Source organism: Neolamprologus multifasciatus, chromosome 4 (genome assembly GCF_963576455.1).
Source record: "Neolamprologus multifasciatus chromosome 4, fNeoMul1.2, whole genome shotgun sequence".
Lineage (NCBI taxonomy): Eukaryota > Metazoa > Chordata > Actinopteri > Cichliformes > Cichlidae > Neolamprologus > Neolamprologus multifasciatus.
The window spans coordinates 4,413,967-4,433,604 of record NC_140442.1 but is presented as its reverse complement, the minus strand read 5'-3'; the positions used below and the strand labels follow the sequence as shown (position 1 = coordinate 4,433,604).

General features: G+C 41.6%; 2 protein-coding genes and 1 pseudogene across 3 annotated transcripts in view; all 3 read left to right on the top strand.

Annotated features, from left to right (window-relative positions):
• The window catches only part of LOC146519520 (amine sulfotransferase-like), a 121,016-nt gene that overhangs the window by 62,956 nt on the left and 38,422 nt on the right, over window positions 1-19,638 (top strand). The gene's annotated exons all lie outside the window — the stretch shown is intronic.
• LOC146519522 (amine sulfotransferase-like) overlaps window positions 1-19,638 on the top strand; it is a 109,994-nt gene that overhangs the window by 58,160 nt on the left and 32,196 nt on the right. The window lies entirely within an intron of this gene.
• LOC146519527 (uncharacterized) lies at window positions 87-9,973 on the top strand (annotated as a pseudogene). The gene is made up of 3 exons (XR_014873780.1): window positions 87-1,102; window positions 1,629-1,715; window positions 9,145-9,973. The product of XR_014873780.1 is annotated as an uncharacterized LOC146519527 (transcript).

The following is a 19,638-nucleotide window of genomic DNA, read 5'->3' as shown; positions in this document are numbered from 1 at the left end:
TTGTTGGCGTCAGTTACACAATGGACCCAGAGCCAGAATAACAGGGCCAGCAGTGAACAGGCATGAATGGTTTTCTTACTTGGAAATTAAAACACCACTTCATAAAAAGAATGGGATGGGTGAAACCTCAGTATCTTTGATGTATTATTGCTGTGTGATTTTTATTACAATTACTGAATGCTACTCGCCACCAAGCTAACATTGTTAGCTGGCGTTAGCTGACGTTAGTTCATAGACAGCAGACTGTTAGGCCATTTCTAAATACTCAAGTACGCCAGTCCTCGTGTTCTTGCTAGTCCAGACTTCGTAAGTTTACATGGGAGTGCTCCCGAGAACGCAGTGCGATCGTTCTACTGCAGTGTACTTGATGGCATCACACCTCCAGAGTTTTTAATGCCATCCTCTCTTAATTTAACTGTGCTTAATATTTGCAATGGAAATTATACATGACAAAAAAATTACACATGATGTAGTAGATTTCTTTAAGAAAAAAAAGATAATTTAAAAAAAGAAGCACTTTGGCAAAATTCGCTTTTACGTATCATCTGTTTCATAATGTCTAATAAGCTTCATTCAGTTGAGCACAATCCCTCCATGACAGAAACACAAGCTTAACCTCTCTGAATAAACATAGTGCACATGTAGGCCTATTTACAAATCAGAATATAACCTGATCATTTCTGATTAGATTATCTCCACATTGTAACATACTGTTTTTAGACTTGATGGATAGCATTAGCAACATGCTAGCTGCAAATAATCATGTGCAGTTCCACATACAGAAATAGTTTTCTATATGTGGCAGGAGGAATGTTATTCCTTGGTTCAACCCACTTTCAGCCTGGCGCATTAGGGGGCGCTAGTATAAATAGTGGCCATTTGAGCATTCCTGGATCACTTACCTGTGATCTCCTTTTTGGTCACCTGACTTCCCCTTGGTGTTGCAGAGATCATTCTGAAGCCTCCATCGCGGCTGGTAGGTGTTTACTCATTGTAGTGTGTGCATTACCTTACTTGGTGGTAAACAGATATTGTTTTTAGGTCATAGCTGTGGAAGCCTCCTATGAGCCCCTGCTCATGTTTCATGACGTGGGTTTTCTCGGTAAGTAATTCAATTTCGTTACGATCCCTGCCTTTTATTGTTTGTTTTATAGTAATTACTTATTATGCTTTGCAGGAAGTGTGGGCCTTAGTTTTACGCAACGCCACGCTAACTGAGGTGCTGCTGCTTTGCTTTGCTTGGCTTTTACCGTCTGTTCCCGTTGCGAAGTTTCTTTTCCTGCTGCTGCCAGCTTTTTAAAGTGGACGTCGGCGTGGACAGCGGCCATATGCATGCCGGTTATGGGAGTCAGCTGGCGTACATATTGACTGACCGTATGATTAATTTATAGTCGGGCAGACGGTTCGTTGGAGCAATACGGCGATTCCGTTTGCTCCAGATTTTAAAGTTTTATCCAGATTCTATGTTTTTCTGTTTTGATTTGTAGTTTGGATTTTTGTTACGCCACTGGTGGGAGGCCCTTTTTATAGCTGCAGATCACCAGTGTGGTCCTGCAGTTGGGTTATCCCCCAGCGCTACATTAGTTTTGTTGTAATATATTAAAATTTTCTTTGTTTCTTTTATTCAGATGCGGAGTGCCGACGTGGAGGAGACTAGGGTGCCTTGGTGGTGGGATCCTCTGAGTGTACACACCTGCCTTGTTTAGCTTATTAGTGTGAGTGTGTGATTTTTGTGTTGCACTTGTGTCTTGGTGTGTTTTCTTTTTTTGAGTTTGTGCGTGGCATCCCTGCCCCTCCACTGGTAAGCCTCAGCTCTGAATACCTTTTTAAGCATATTTGTACCTGGATTTTTATGACTGTGCTTTTATACGGTGTTTTAAATAATTATTAATAAATTGTCAACTTGTTTTAACATTGAACCTCGTCTCTGTACTGAGTATAACAAACCTAACTGCCTTCGTGGTGATTAGTGTTACTTATTATTCTCTGGGTGAAATTCCCAGAGTGGCGTTGTCTTTTAAAACTGTGAAGAGTATTTACTTTATTCTCACCTCGTGCTGCCACATATACGAGATCACTGCAAAAAGTGCAGCCTTGCCTAATGTGTCCACCATACTGTTACTCATTTTATATTAAGATTTTGAAAAAATCGGGGGGCGCTAGCGAGCCAGCAATGGAGTAGGACGTTTTTCTGAAGGCTCCCGCTAACCGAGTTTCAGAAATAGTTTTTTTTCAACCTACAAAGTCTCATTTTATGTCACAGAAGCTAACAGTTTTATATACCATATTAAAGCTTCATTCGAGACAAAATGGCATCTAACCTAAGGAAATACAAGTACACTGGAGGAACAGCGGCTAGGCCTGGCGCATCCTCGGGCGAGAATACCAATGGTGGCCCAAGGGCGGCGCTCAGCAGAGTGATGGGCGTTTTGTGGACACTGATGCCCTGAAATTGGAGCTTCTTCAATCCATCAAAGACGATATCAGCGTGGTGTTAAAAGAAGAACTCAGGAATGCACTGAAAGAAGATTTTGATAACATTAGGGCTGACGTGCAAGAAGTGAGAAATGAGATTGGTAACAATACGGCGGCAGCGCGCGCTGAAATGGATGGAGTTAAGGCCACGGTGAAAGAAGTAGAGGACGGGCTGTCAATGTGGAGCGATGAGGTGGTCACCTTGCAATCTACAGTGAAGACTTTGAGGAAGGAGCTATCTGACCTGAAAGATAAATGTGATGACATGGAAGGCAGGATGCGGAGATCTAATATCCGTATCATAGGGGTCCCGGAGGGCCCGGATTCGAGCTCCACCACGGCCGTATCCGCACTACTACGTGAAGTGCTGGGTATGGATAAAGATGTTATTGTCGACCGCTCACACAGGAGTCTGGTCCCGAGAAGGCCGGGTGGTAACCCGCGGGCCATCATAGCCAAGCTTCATTACTACCAGGATTGTGTGGAAATTCTACGCCGTGCCAGGACCAAGCTCCGCTGAGGTTCAATGGACAACCAATTGCAATATTTCCGGATTTTACGACCTCGATGGCCCGAGCTCGGGATGCTTTTACAGAAGTCCGGAAACTTCTCCGTGAGCAGGAAGGTATCCGTTTTGGGATCAGGTTCCCAGCGCGACTTTGTATCACGCACAACGGGGAGGAGAAAGAATTTCTGGATGCGGCGAAGGCAATGGAATATGTTAAAGAACATATTATCAACGTTTGAGGAGGCTGCGCCTGATGCTCTATGTGGGAGCACCGGGCCTAAGATCAGTGCTACGGTTGGTTGTCTCAGTTATGGCTGAGTGTACATGACTCTGCTTATTGTAGCGTTCGCACTGTGATGAAAAGTTTAAAGAGACACTTCTTGTTCAGACATTTAAACTTATTTCATAAACACATTTTGGTTCATTTTATTTCATGACAATATCACTGGGTTTAGAAAAGTTCTATACTTTGGATGTCGATATATATATATATATGTATATATATGTATTTTTTTTAATTTATTGTCTTTTTTTTGTAGGATATGTTATGTCAAGCGGCCAGCGGGAGCCTAAGGGTCTGGCTTATAGTAAACCAAACAAGCACTAGGCTATATGTGTGGATCTGTTTGCAGGGGGTTTGGCAGTCACCATGTTCAATCTGGTGTAATTGCTCATTGTTTTCTTGGTTTGGGCTTCAGCCAGATATGTTTATTTTACTTTTCACTGTTTTTTTTTCTTTTCTTTTTTTCCTCCCCTCTCTTTCCTCTTTTCCCATGCGTGTTGTGCATCTGGAGCTTTCATATTTTACTGTTTGAGCAGGGATGAGTACAGCGCGATCATTTAGTGATTGGGTGGTAAATTTTGTAAGCTGGAATGTAAAATCACTTAACCATCCGGTCAAGCGGGAAAAGGTCATTACTCATTTACAACGACTTAGAACGGATATAGACCCAGCAGTCTTAGCTAATTATAGGCCAATCTCCAACCTTCCTTTCATATCAAAAATCCTTGAAAGAGTAGTTGTCAAACAGCTAACAGATCATCTGCAGAGGAATGGTTTATTTGAAGAGTTTCAGTCAGGTTTCAGAGTTCATCACAGCACAGAAACAGCTTTATTGAAGGTTACAAATGATCTTCTTATGGCCTCTGACAGTGGACTCATCTCTGTGCTTGTCCTTCTTGACCTTAGTGCAGCATTCGATACTGTTGACCATAATATTCTATTAGAGCGATTAGAACATGCTGTAGGTATTACAGGTATTGCACTGCAGTGGTTTGTATCATATCTATCTAATAGACTCCAATTTGTGCATGTAAATGGAGAGTCCTCTTCACACACTGAGGTTAATTATGGAGTTCCACAGGGTTCGGTGCTAGGACCAATTCTGTTTACATTATACATGCTTCCCCTAGGCAGCATCATTAGAAGACATAGCATACATTTTCACTGCTATGCAGATGACACCCAGCTCTATCTGTCCATGAAGCCAGATAACACACACCAATTAGTTAAACTGCAGGAATGTCTTAAAGACATAAAGACTTGGATGGCCACTAACTTTCTGCTTCTTAATTCAGATAAAACTGAGGTCATTGTACTCGGCGCTGAAAAGCTTAGAAATATGGTATCTAACCAGATTCTTACTCTGGATGGCATTACCTTGGCCTCCAGTAACACTGTGAGGAACCTTGGAGTCATTTTTGACCAGGATATGTCCTTCAACGCACATATTAAACAAATATGTAAGACTGCGTTCTTCCATTTGCGCAACATCTCTAAAATTAGAAATATCCTGTCTCAGAGTGACGCTGAAAAACTAGTTCATGCATTTATTACTTCCAGGCTAGACTACTGCAATTCATTATTATCAGGATGTCCAAAAAACTCACTGAAAAGCCTTCAGTTAATCCAAAATGCTGCAGCAAGAGTACTGACAGGGACTAGAAAGAGAGAGCATATTTCTCCTGTTTTGGCTTCCCTTCATTGGCTTCCTGTTAAATCCAGAATTGAATTCAAAATCCTGCTCCTCACATACAAGGTCTTAAATAATCAGGCCCCATCTTATCTTAATGACCTTGTAGTACCATATCACCCTATTAGAGCACTTCGCTCCCGCTCTGCAGGCCTACTTGTTGTTCCTAGAGTATTTAAAAGTAGAATGGGAGGGAGAGCCTTCAGTTTTCAGGCCCCTCTTCTGTGGAACCAGCTTCCAGTTTGGATTCAGGAGACAGACACTATCTCTACTTTTAAGATTAGGCTTAAAACCTTCCTTTTTGCTAAAGCATATAGTTAGGGCTGGACCAGGTGACCCTGAATCCTCCCTTAGTTATGCTGCAATAGATGTAGGCTGCCGGGGGATTCCCATGATGCATTGAGTTTTTCCTTTCCAGTCACCTTTCTCACTCACTATGTATTAACAGACCTCTCTGTATTGAATCGTATCTGTTATTAATCTCTGTCTCTCTTCCACAGCATGTCTTTATCCTGTCTTCCTTCTCTCACCCCAACCGGTCGCAGCAGATGGCCGCCCCTCCCTGAGCCTGGTTCTGCCGGAGGTTTCTTCCTGTTAAAAGGGAGTTTTTCCTTCCCACTGTCGCCAAAGTGCTTGCTCATAGGGGGTCATATGATTGTTGGGCTTTTCTCTGTATCTATGAAGCGCCTTGAGGCGACATTTGTTGTGATTTGGCGCTATATAAATAAAATTAAATTGAATTGAATTGAATATAGCATTTCTCCAGGAAACGCATCTGCGTACCTCTGATCATCTTCGAATCAAGTCTGGATGGGTAGGCCAGATATATCACTCTAAATTTAATTCTAAAGCTCGGGGGACAGCAATATTGATAAGCAAAACTTTACCGTTTATAGCCACAACTGTAGATGAAGACCCTGCAGGCTGTTTTGTTGTAGTTGTAGGACATTTATATGGTTTCCCCTTGATTTTAACGAATGTCTATGCCCCTAACTGGGACGATCATAGTTTTTTCACTAACGTCTTTGCACGGCTTCTCAACATGGCAACACATAATATTATTCTTGGTGGGGACCTAAATTGCTCATTATCTGCTATGGACTGGAGCTCGCACAAAAGCACGCCTGTTTCAAAATCAGCACGTGTTATACAGCGTTTTCTTCTACGGGTACTACGGGTTAGCTGATGTATGGAGATTTTGTAACCCAAATTCAAGTCAATATTCTTTTTTTTCTAATGTCCATAAAAGATATACTCGTATAGATTATTTCTTTCTGGACAAAAAACTCCTCCTTTTAGTAACAGACTGTGATTACAAGGCCATGGTGATTTCAGATCATTCACCTGTTGTTCTTTCAATGCGTATTCCCAATGCCTACTCTAATTATCGGCCATGGAGGTTCAATCCAGTATTGTTAGCAGACGAAGAGTTTGTTAATTATATTAGGTCTCAAATAGATTTCTTTCTTGCTATCAATCAAACTCCAGAGATGTCACCATCAACTGTTTGGGAATCCCTAAAAGCATATCTGAGAGGCCAGATAATCTCATTTTGTGCGAACAAAAAGAAGAGGGATACTGAGCGACTCTCTCAATTAGCTGACGAAATTACTAAACTAGACGCTGTATATAGCCATTCCCCTGATCCGGTATTATATAAACATGGGCTGAAATTTCAAACTGAATATAATCTTATATCTACAAAACAGGCTGAGTATCTAATTTCAAAGTTGCATAGCTACTCGTATGAACATGGAGAAAAAACAGGCAAGCTGCTAGCCCATCAGCTACGACAAAGAACAGCTAATCAAGCTATCCCTGAGATCCGGAATGACCAGGGAATAAGGTGCACGGATAACCAAGGTATAAATAATAGTTTTTTTTAAATACTATCAGACTTTATACAGCTCCCCCCAGCTAAGGATGAAAATTTGGCACTAGAAAATTTCTTTGAGAAACTTGATGTCCCTTCCTTAGGAGACGATGCGGCCACCATTTTGGAGGAGCCCATTTCTAATGCTGAAATTGAAATGGCCATACGGAGTATGCAGTCTGGAAAAATCACCTGGCCCCGATGGGTATCCTTCTGATTTTTTTAAGAAGTTTTCTAACCAATTGAATCCATTGTTAAAATCGACTTTTGAAGAATCTTTCCTCTCACAATCCTTGCCTCCAACAATGCGTCAAGCAGTGATCTCCCTAATTCTAAAAAAGGATAAGGATTGTGGCTCATACCGTCCAATATCTTTGCTGAACACGGACACCAAAATCCTTGCTAAAGTGTTGGCCCGCTGTTTAGAGAAACATCTGCCCTCCATTATCTCACCCGATCAGACAGGCTTTATCAAAAACAGGTAGTCATTTTTTAATATTAGACGTTTATTAAATATAATCTATAGCCATGTTATGTATTGGAAACTGTTATTTCGCTTGATGCTGAGAAAGCGTTTGATCGGGTGAGATGGGACTTTCTTTTCCATACGCTTGAAAAATTTGGCCTCGGGAGTAATTTTGTATCCTGGATAAAAGTATTGTATTGTGACCCTGTAGCGGCCATTTGGACCAACAATAGTCTGTCCCCCTTTTTTCAGCTTCAGCGTGGCACACGACAGGGGTGCCCTTTGTCACCTCTCCTTTTTGCCATCGCAATTGAACCACTAGCTATTGCTCTGAGACACTGTGTTGAGGTTGAGGGAATACGTCGTGGGGATATCGAGCATAAAGTCTCTCTTTATGCCGACGACATGCTCTTGTTTATTTCCAACCCTTCAAATAGCCTCCCTAAACTTTTAGGTGTACTTAAGGAATTCGGGACAATTTCCGGATATAAGGTGAATTTCGGGAAAAGCGAGGCAATGCCTTTAGGTACAATAACCGGGGAGCTTTCATCTATTTTAGCACCTTCTAAACTCAGCTATAACAAGTTCAAATACTTGGGCATTTGGATTACGCAGAACCATAGAGACTTGTATAAAACTAATTATCTTCCTTTATTGTCTAAGCTAAAAGAGGATTTTGGAAAGTGGGAGTCCTTGCCTCTTTTTTCAGCCTCTGGGTGTGCGGTTTCCTCACTGCTGATTGCGCTGTACAGTTTCCTGAGTTCTCGGTCAGTGTCGGCTTGTGGGGGAATGTAAGCAGCCGTAATAATCACTGCTGTAAATTCCCTCGGTAGCCAGAATGGCCGGCACTTAATCATCAGGTACTCCAGGTCCGGTGAGCAGAAGGATTTGACCGGGTGCACGTTCGCATAATCACACCAGCTGTTGTTGATCATGAAACACACACCACCACCTCTGCTTTTCCCAGTAAGATCCTGTGACCTGTCCGCGCGGTGCACAGAGAACCCCCGGTAGTTGTATTGCGGAGTCCGGTACCTTATCCGATAGCCAGGTTTCTGTGAGGCAGATCACGCAGCAGTCCCGCATCTCTCGCTGGAATGAGATCCGTGCCCGAAACTCGCACAGCTTGTTCTCCAGAGACTGCACATTAGCCAGTAATAAACTGGGCAACGGTGGTCTGTTAGTGCACCGTCTCAGTCGAACCAGAACGCCAGATCTTCTCCCTCTGCGTCGGCGTTTACGGCCTCCAGGGTCAGAGAACAAAGGCGTCTCAGGTGAGATGAATGGGGGGTCTGCAAACGGAGGGCTGGTGTTGCAAAACTTGAACTCCGGAAAGTGATGAGAAAGTTCGTCTTTTATGTCCAGTAAGGTTTGTCGGTCGTACACAAAGAGACATGTGCTACTCGTGAAAAAATAAAATTAAAGTAAAATTAAACACAAAAAACAGCTGTTGCTTGGGGGAGCTCGCGACGAGGCTGCCATACTCGGCGCCATCTTCGATAGATATATTAAATAATCACAGTATTCAGAATACGTTACTCTCCGGTAACAACTGGCAATAAGTCAGACTTGTTCCGGTGGCTGTTTGACTCTGCCACAGCTGCGTTTTGTCACTGATTATTTTCATAGTTTTTATGGGGAGAATATGTGCTGCTCTCAGCTAATAGGTTTCCTAACCTGTAAGACCGAATTGCCCTGTTTTGGTCTGTTTGATATCTGACTTGTTCAGTGTGAAAGAAATTGCTGCGGTGTTTTGTTAACGGCATGCACTGTGCTTTTTTTTTCAGGAGAGCTGCCCTAGCAGATGCACAACACACATAGCTCATGGTTCTGTTTCTATATATTGCAGATGTTGCAGTGGTTTAGGTATATCGAGGTCTTGTTCACAAGTGAATGGAGAAGAGGAGTGGGAGATCAACAGACGAGATGATGCGTTCCTTCAAGCATTCCTTGGGAAAGATTTCCACTCCGACTGTTGCATGCAATTACAAGAGGAGACAGAGCTCATCCAGAGGACAGGAGAAGTATGGTTAGAATTGTTGTGGAGGACATGCAAGTTGACTGCAGAAACCCTAAATGTGCATCTTGTGAAGAAGTTGCTAAAATCATTGTAAACAGATACCCTCAAACATTTGCAGATTTTACTGAAAAGGGAGAAAGACTGGGTTGTGGACATTATTCACTACTAAGAAGCATCAAATCTAGAGTTGAACATGTTAATCGAGATAATACAACACATAGACTTCGTCAAATAAAGAGAACCAGGAATGAGGAAGATTGCAGTCCCAACAGTAATGCAACCCCACCTAAAAAAGTTAGATGCCTTGTTGATAGCTATGGTTGTATTAATTGGCAGCCAGTTGAACTTCCTGAGGGGGAAACGCCAGCTTCTTTAGAGGAAAAGAAACACATCTTGTTTACAATTTTTAATTCACAAGGACCTGGAGCTGTGGAGAGACCTGATGTGGATGACTTCATGTGCCTCACATATATTTCTCTATATATATCATAGGATTATTAACTATTTCTCCAGCCAGAAACTCAAATGGAATCTTGGTATAAGGACACTCATCCAGCAGATAGAAAGTGAGGGAGTTTTGACCAACAACAAGGTTGGCACAGCAGCCATACTTCTCATGAACAAATTTCCCAGAGGAACCTACCCGAGGGATCAATAAAGTTTTATCTAATCTAATCTAATCTAATGATAAAGTATTACAAGGAAGACGAAGACTCCCTCTTTGTCCTAGCAGATGTAAGCTTTTTTCATACAGCTCTATGCTTAATTTTGTTGCTTGCTGTCCTGTTTTTGTTACATAAAATGTCCTGGTCCTTTTTCTGGCAGGAAACATCTACCAGGATGTCTCTTGAAGCAGAGAGCAACCTGCCAAGCACCCCAAGGCTGATCATGCTTGGTAAGAAGTCATTTTTGAAATAGAACTGATTAGACCATATTACAATTTCTGTTTGGCACAGGAGCCTTTCGTGGACACAGGTATCCAGTCTCTGTTTTGTTAGCTCAAGGTTGTTGGATATGTGTCTCAGTGAATCCAGCAAAGTAACAATATCAAGTTTCACATTACATATTACTGATCAACATGGTAGTCTAGCTACATTAACAGCAGAAATACTGAAGTCAATACTGTAAAGTTTAACAGCAGCACAAACTATAAACTCCAAAATAACCATGCAGTTGATTCCTCTCCGGTAATTTGATTGGGCTGACTCTTTGTTATGTGTGTTTAATGTGCAGAATAATTCCCAATTATGTACAATTATAATATGTTAAAACTGACTTATGTGCATAAGGCCACTGATAATTAACTGTACATAGCTATTTGCTTTATGACTATCTAGAGAGTGTGAAGAAGTGAAGTATTGAAATTATTTTTTGTTGCATAATGTTGCCCCTATACATTTAAGGACAAAATTTAATGACCGCCACCTGCTGGATGGTGAGTGCAGAGGGCCGTGTAATTGTTGAGCTGGACAAAGAGAACACCTTTGCTGATGCAATGTCAGTCTTCTTTGGTTCATTCTATGTATTGAACCTGGAATACCAGGAGTCAGCGTGTGCAACATTGGAACTAATTCAGGGGTATGTTTGAACAGTTAGCTAATAGTAATAGATGATGAATAAATTATCCCTAAGTAACTCATTATTAAACATCACAACTCAATGTTAATATTTATTATGGCATGTTCCCTGAAGAGGGAACAAAATGTACCTCCAGGGTTGAGACAAGCAGAAAGACTGGGACCACTGTGAAGCGAAAGGTTGTTCACATTAACCCTCATGTCACAACTTTCCTCCAGCGGCATACTGAATTTGAGTGGAAAACTTCAAATTAGGTAACTGTTGTTGCCATTTCTAGTGAATTTCTTAAGTGGCCAATGTGTTGTTACCTGTGTCTCCACAGATGATCCATGGCCCATGCTTTCTGGACATTTACACGAGTCGAACAACAATGAAGACAAGCTCTCTCGCCGTCTTGCAAGAAGCTGTCTCTGTCCAATAGGTTTTTTGAGTGCAACAGTTTTGATTTTTTTTCCTTCTTTTACCCGTTTGTTAAAAATTATTTCAGCTACTTACACTTTAATTGTCACATGTATTGGCTCACCCTACAAATCAATGAACTCAGTCCACAAAGCAAGATCAGGGTTCAGTGCAGGTCAGTCAAGTTCCTTCACACCACACACGCTCATCCATGTCCTTGTGGACCCTGCTTTGTGCATTGATTTGGTGATGTGAGCCAGTATTTTGGACAAAGTGTATATAAAGGCAGACGTGTGGGGCTTGATATTATATTCTTTACAATTTAGTTTATTTGTAAGGTGCCAACTTCACATTGTAGGTTTAAGACCCTACAAAATATAACTAAGAAAACCCAACACTTGAGCATATGTTGTCTGCCATGATATGGATATGACATAATATCGTTATTGTTTGTACAACCATCTGAGAAAATAATGGATTACATAGTTTAGTAAAAACAAGTGCTTCTTCAATGAAAATACTCCTATATAATAAACCACTATATAGGTTTATTATATAGGAGTCATAGTCTCCTGAATCACTCAGAATTTTAACTTGGACTTTATCTCCACTTCCCACCAAGAAAACAAAAACATCCCTAATAAGAGGACTATAGCATCCCAAACAGCAGGAATTAACAAAACATCATCAAGCATTTTGCACATGTAACTCATGTAACAGGTGCAGAGGCCTGCAACCTTGGAATTCTGCCTTCCAGTGACCTTTCATGACAGTAATTGCAGGCATTAGTTTTTATTAGACTTTTATCAAGCTTAGAATCGAATTTAAATGAACGAACCTTACCTGACCTTGAGTGATTACCCACAACAACCGAACCAGAACCTCTCCTCACACTGTCTGCTGTCTTTACTTTGCACGCTGGAATATTACTCTTATGGAAGAGTGCAAACTCATCTGCCGGTGTTCCAGATTAACTGGTGTCACAGATTAACTGGTAACGATCAAACAGATGTGTAGTAGACAACAAACCAGGAAATAAACAGTTAATATTTCATCTGTGACATTTGTCAGGTTCAGGTTCATGTCAGGTCCTATTGCTCCTGACCAAGTTGTGTCAACAAGCTCCAGCTGTGGCCAAGTGCCATAGCCTACAGCCAAATTAACATCTGACTTGCATCTGCACCTGGCTCTATCACCACGTTTTAATTCCCGTTTCATGCGAAATTAATTTTTAACTTTTAATGTTTTAGGTTACTGCATCTTGCAAATAAGCCTTTAAACTAAATTAAATGGTACTGAGTATTTATTTTTGGCCTACATCAGTAAAAAATGACAAATTATATACATAAAGTTCTAAAATCGCTACTCCTAATGTTCATGATTATTTAAAAAATATTTTTTTCCATAACAAAGAATTATGTCATAAACAAATATTATGCATTAATATTTGACTAGTGTTGTAACATCACATCTGATTAGCATAGTCTGCTGTTTCTTTTCTCTGGAAATAAACACTTGGGGTCAAAAAAGATAATATAGATCGACACAGCTGGAGAGAGCTGGTAGTTATATACAGTATATGTAACTTATAGCCACATAGCAAGCATGTCTGGCCTGGATTTGGTATGAGGCCAGTACTGCTGGTTGACTTCTGGCATGATAAGACGTATTTCATCCAGATATGGGCCAGGCCTGGCATTGATGGCACTGTTTATGTGATTGCATGCCACATCTGGCCCGATTGTGGTTTGGGTTTTGTGGCCCAGGCTCATAGAAAACAGCTCTGGCCCGGATCTGGCATCAAGCTGGCACTTCTGACACACCGGTGTCATGGCAGGGTGTATGTCAACCAGATGTGGGCCAGGTCTGGCAATGATGGCAATATTTATGTTCCTATTTTCCTATTTTAGTTAGAAGAGCCAAATGCCACGTTGCAATACTATACTGCTATAGTAGCCAATGTTTCAAATGCAGATTTGACAGGTTTGTGAGTGTACACTTTATGCAAAACCTAGTGACGATTTACTCATGCTTACCTCTGAGTGGCTGCAGTTTAGGCAGTAGAACAGGTCACCTGCTGATCTGAAGGTTAGTGGTTTGATTCCTGGCTCCTCCAGTCTGTAAGAGTGTGTATATGTACAGCTGTGTCCCAATCCAGCGACCACACGCTTCGTAGTGCGCATTTGTAGATTGATTATGTCACAGCGATGCGCTGAAGGGAGTCCCAATTCGAAGTGTACTCCAAATGCGATCGACAAACGCACAGTTAATTTTCCCAAATTTGAAGGGCGGGTCCGGTGTGTAGACTCCGTGGTCCTGTGTATCCCAGTATTCCTAGTGCGGCCGTGGGTGTGGATATTTCTTCGGGAAAAAAGGCGGAGCGGCCGAAGAGTAAACTTTCAAAAGTTAGTACTGAATATGATGTCACTTATTAGGGGTGCAACGATACACAAAATTCACGGTTCGGTTCTGTTCGATACTTTGGTGTCACGGTTCGATATTTTTTCGATACAAAAAAAATGTTCATGCCTTTTTAATTTTTAATTTAAGAAAATTATAAATATATTTTAACTCAAAAGTACAGTTTTTAAATTTAATGTTGCTGAAACAACAAAGTAATAAAAAAATAAATCTATCTGATTGAGGAATCATTCATCTTTGGAAAAGAGAGTTTATTACAGAGAAATGGCTCTTTCCAAAATAAAAGCTATACTATACGCTTCTTCTGGGCTATATTCTCAGCAGAATATTAAACATATCAGGTCCCCATAAGGAGAATCATGTGCTAACGGCTGTCTAAATGACTCGGGTAAAGTTTGTAGCATGCGTGCTTGTTGTTTTTGTCTGCTTCAACTTGTCTTTGCACTAGGATGATGTCAGAGTAAATGTGCAGTCATATTCGCTGTGTTCCCACTAGTGCTGTCAGCTTTAATCTCGTTGAAATTACGTTAACGCCACAACACGGCAAATCTCCGTTAACGAGCTACCGCTGATCGCCCCGTGCATGGGGCTGGACGGCCAACACGTTAACGAGCTAAATGCGCTAACGCACTGGTTCTCACCAATGTAACTGAGCATTGTGGCACATCCGACATACTGTTTTACTTTTGTCCATGACGCGCTTACCTTCAGGGTCATACGTCACATGAAGACCAAAATAGTTCCAAACGTCAGATGTGAATGAGGGTGGGGGAGGTTCAATTTGCCATGTTGCAAGGAGAGCTTAACGTCTGTCTCGCTAGCTTGCACTGTGCTCAGTGAATCTGCGTTCGACTACTCCGCCTAGGCTGCACTGTCGAGCGCAGATCCACTGAGCGCTCAACACAGACAGCACCGTCAGAAGGAAAGTTGATAAAATAAATTAAAAATTTTGTATTGTTCATGCATATGCGTACCGAACCAAAATCACGGTTGATCCGTAATCTGAACTGATCCCACTCCACGGTTCGGTACGCACGTGATCCGAAGATTCGAAAAAGAAAAAAGAATGTGTATGGTGCGCGTGGTGGGTCTGTTATGTTATGGCTGAACTGTCCCAGGCATCTTCTGTTGCCCTAACTACTAGAAATGGGTGGAGCTCCAGGGCAACGGAAAGATACGTGACCGTGACAGCTCATTATATCACAGCGGAGTGCGATATAATGAGCGGTATGTATTATTGTAGGGTCTAAATTACAATATAAAGCGCCTTAAGGCGACTGTTTTTGTGATATGGCGCTTTATAAATAAAATTGAATTGAATTGAGTGGTAGATACAAAGCCCTATATTGCCCTATGTTGTACCATTTTTATTTCTTTTTTAATAATTGCGTGGAATGAGTCTTCAGTAGAGTGTTTTAACAGTCAAAAAAAATATACTTCAATAAGTGAATAAGTAAATGTTAAAATTGTGTCTTTGTTTCTTTTTTTGCTGATCCGAAAATTGATCTGATCCATGACTTAAAACCGTGCTCCGATCCGAACTGTGAGATTTTTGATCCGTTGCACCACTACATATAAACATATACATGTTTGCAGGATGGCATTTACTGTAGACTGTACTTAACACTCGAACAAAACTAAGAGTCTAATATTGCTCCTAATGTGGCTGTAATAATTTGTATTATTAGTGTTTATTTATTAGTATTTTTAGGAGCAGAATGTTCAGTGCCTTTTTGGAGTGCATGGATGGGTTGAAAGTGTGAGCGTGGCACTAAAGCTTTGGCACTATCCACCGAGTCTTCACAGAGTTCTAGAAATTAATACTAATACGACTAATTACTACTATTAATACTTTAGGAAGTTTAGGAAGATTTCTTTCTTTTTTTTCACCTAACACACCAAACCAAATATAACCTTAACATAAACCATGCCCACTCCTGTCACATTTTCAAAGTGTGGCTGCTCTGCAAGGGACTCTTGGCAGCACATGTCAAATATTTAGTGCAGGTTACAGTAACAACAAGTCAATAATTATATCGATAAACATTTTCTAAATGCTGGTTTTGATTTTACCATTACCTTTTGGATTTTCACAATATGATAGTCACATAAGATGTGTTGGCGGCTCTGCACCTGCCCCACAAGATGAGGACAATGTGCATGGATTGTTTACTGTTCTCTCATTCAAGTACATGCAACTTACATACATGAACCTCCAGTCTTTACACATGACTGCACCTGGCAACTGTCCTTTCTGAAATCCTGTCACTGGTTTTCAAAATAACAAGATAATGCTGCTGACTCTTGCTGTCGTATGCATTAAAACCTGGTTTACAGGTTACACCTTTGTCTTTGCAACATTTTGCTACTGGAAATTCTCCAATATATTATTACTTAATTGGATGTGCCCTTTGTGGCATCTCTTGTCCCCAGTTTGTTATTTTATTTATGTATTATTACAAAGGTTAGAGACCAATTGAGGTTTGTGTTAACTTTGCTCATCTTGTCTTTACAACAAAGTCAGTTCTTCAGTTGCGAAGCTGCCACAGGTCACTGCATTGTATAGCTGTTAGTGTGAGTTTAACATTTACAGAAAAAGATCAGTAAGCCAGTGATGAGGTGTATGCTTGGTTGAGTGAGCGGAAAGGCTTGAGTCCATCAGCCAAGGAGCTTACTTACCATGCAGCGTGAAGAGGTGACATAACGAAGGAAGGGTTGCTGCTATAAAAATGATGGTATTACCAAAAATAAATTATTTATTCTCAATGATCCCAACTAAACCACCGCAAGATTGGTTCAGATCTCTAGATTCATATATGTCCAAATTCCTTTGGAAAAATCAGCCCCCACGTATAAGCTTAAAAACACTACAAAAGACCAAGGATAAAGGAGGATTAGAACTACCTAACTTTCAGCACTACTTCTTAGCCAACAGACTTCAGTTTATCTCAGGATGGCTAAAACATACCCTCTTAGATGAACCTTGGCTAGATGTTGTGGGATTATAATATTATTTTATGCCATGTTTAGTTTGCAATTTAGGGCGACCGTGGCTCAGGGGGTTGGGAAGCATATCTGTAACCCAAAGGTCACTGGTTCGATCCCTGGGCTCTCTGTCCTGGTCGTTGTGTCCTTGGGCAAGACACTTTACCCTACCGCCTACTGGTGTTGGCCAGAGGGGCCGATGGCGCAATATGGGAGCCTCGCTTATGTCAGTTTGCCCCAGGGCAGGGTAGCTTACCTTCACCAGTGAGTGAATGAATAGCGGAATTGTAAAGCGCTAGATGTTGTGGGATTATAATATTATTTTATGCCATGTTAGACCCCTAATTCTCGTGAGCTGTTCGCATGAAAACAAACCAACAAATTCGAGATCATAATGCAGACACCACCACGGCGCCAGCTGCAGGCCCAAGGCTGAAACCGGACAAACACTCCCTGATAACGACTGTGTGATGACTATTCTCCCATCCCATGCAAGGCCACCTGGATTGCCTGAAGGACTGTTTACTTAGCCTGATAGGGCGAAGGACACTGTCTCAGCTAAACTATGGACATGCACACACACACACTTACACTGATAAGCACTCACTCATCCCCCCCTCCCTTTCCAAACGCCTTCAAAGCTTGTTTCCTGCGAGGGAACACGGCGGGTCTTTGTGCCGCGCTGGGGTGATAGCGCTGTGCAGGGCGGCTGCTGTGTTCGCTTCGTATTACTCCTCACCCCCCACCCAACCCTGTGGCTTGTTATGTCTTCACAATGTTGTACTGTGGACATTTGTGTGCTTTTTTTGTGCAGAGGAGTTTTTTTGTTTCCTGTTCTCGTGCTGTCCTACCATGGAAGCACAGCATGAGTAGAGGTCTCTTTTTTTCCTCTTGTACTTTCCCGATATTGTGTACATTCAGTGTTTTTTTTCTGTAACGCTACCGGTCTCCGACTTGTATCCCCATGTAATGTCTGTGTTATGTGTGTAAGGTCGGGGGGGTCCCATTTCACTGCAGGGCAACCTGCATGTGGCGAATAAAGCTTTGATTGATTGATTGATTGATTGATTGATTGAATTAGAAGAAGGTGATAACTATTACATTTGTTAAACTGATTTGCATTACATTAGACTGCTGATTTATTGTGAATGAATGATATTGTTTTATGATGCATTATACTGCTGAGTTATAAGAAATACTGTTCGCAGAAAGTCATCGCCTTATTTGTCTGATTAGAAGAGAACAGAACATACTAGGAGAGGTTTTCTGCCCCATCTCAGCAGGAGCAGATAAACAGGGAGCCAAGGTCGTAGCTTAGGCGCTGTGTGAGAGAAAGAATGTGAATGTTGAGGCTTTTATGATTAGGTGGGGGCCACTAGAGGCTATAAGAGTTTGATCAATGCTCCACCATTTTGAGATCTGATGCTGTCTGCGCACAGTGTCCATCTCCCATGCGTGTATTCATTAAATCATCGTTTGACTCAACCCGGCCGGACCACTGTTGTTATTTTGGTTTTTCCTCTTGTATCCATCCCCAATATTTGAATCCGTGACAATGTAGAACAAGCACTTTGCAATAATCTAGAGATTTCAGATCTACCATTTATCAGCTCAAACATCCAACGACATGAATGCTTCAAAAGCGTCAACATCAGCTCTTCTCTGACAGCATGGTGGGAGTTTCTGAAGTTGACAGAGTCTTCATTAATCCCATGCAAACGTACACCTATCTGGAACAACCCTGACATATTACAAAACAATGTTATGATAAACTTTTCAGATTGGAGTGGTAAAGGAATCAAATATGTAGAACATATACTAGAAGGAACAGAATTTATTTCATTTGACAGACTAGTTACACAATATGGGATCAACAAGAAAAGATTTTTAGAATATCAACAAATTAAATCCATAATAAAAAAGAAATTTAAACCGGGTCAAGTTGAACTACAAACATCACCAAGTGTGGTTCAATTTCTTACTCTTAAAACACCCAAATTACTATCCAAAATATACAGAATGCTTTCTAAAACAGATGAATCAATATCACTTCCTATTGCAAAATGGGAAGCGGATTTATCAGTTAACTTAGACCAAAACTTCTGGTCTCAGATTTGCTTAAAAACCTTTCATCTAATCAGAAATCCCAGTCTTCAATTAATTCAATACAAAATACTACATAGAGTGCACTATACAGGTCATCGGATGTTCAAGATGGGCTTTGCATCTACCAACAACTGCTCACACTGCCAAACCAATTCACCGGACAATTATATCCATGCTCTTTGGTTCTGTCCACCAGTTCAGAAGTTTTGGCGCGAGATATGTGAAGACTTATCAAAGTGTCTGAAATGTAACATTCCAACTTCCCCCTTAGTGTGTTTGTTGGGCAGCTTAGATAATGTCACTTCAGAAAAGAATATAGCCCATATGGTTTTCACTGCCCTATGCATAGCCAAGAAAACAGTCCTCATGAACTGGAAAAATAAAAACAATCTTAATTCTAACCAATATAGAAATTATCTATTAGATTACATTAGTCTTGATACAGCCTCTGCCACCACATCAGATCAATCGCTCTGGGCTCCTCTGATCAGCTCCATCACCTAGTGGGGGTGGGGGGTCATATTTTGGTCTCGCCTTCACTGTTGTGATTGGTGTGGGGGTAGGGTCAGGCTTAGGGCGTCGGGGGGTTCCCCGGGAGCATCTTCCTTGGGGGGCTCAACCCAAGGAAGTTGAGCGGTCATGGCCAATTAGGGGCTCTGTTGGCTCTTAGGTGACGGTATCCTCGTGGCTACGTGCAGCGGGGCTAGGGGAGGGTCTGTGCTGACGGACGGGGGTTACTGACCTGGTAGCCTGGCTGCCCCTGGGTGGATCCGGGACGGGCGTGAGGTTCTGGGGGCGCTCCGGCTCTGGCCTGGGGCCCTGGCCGGGCCTCGG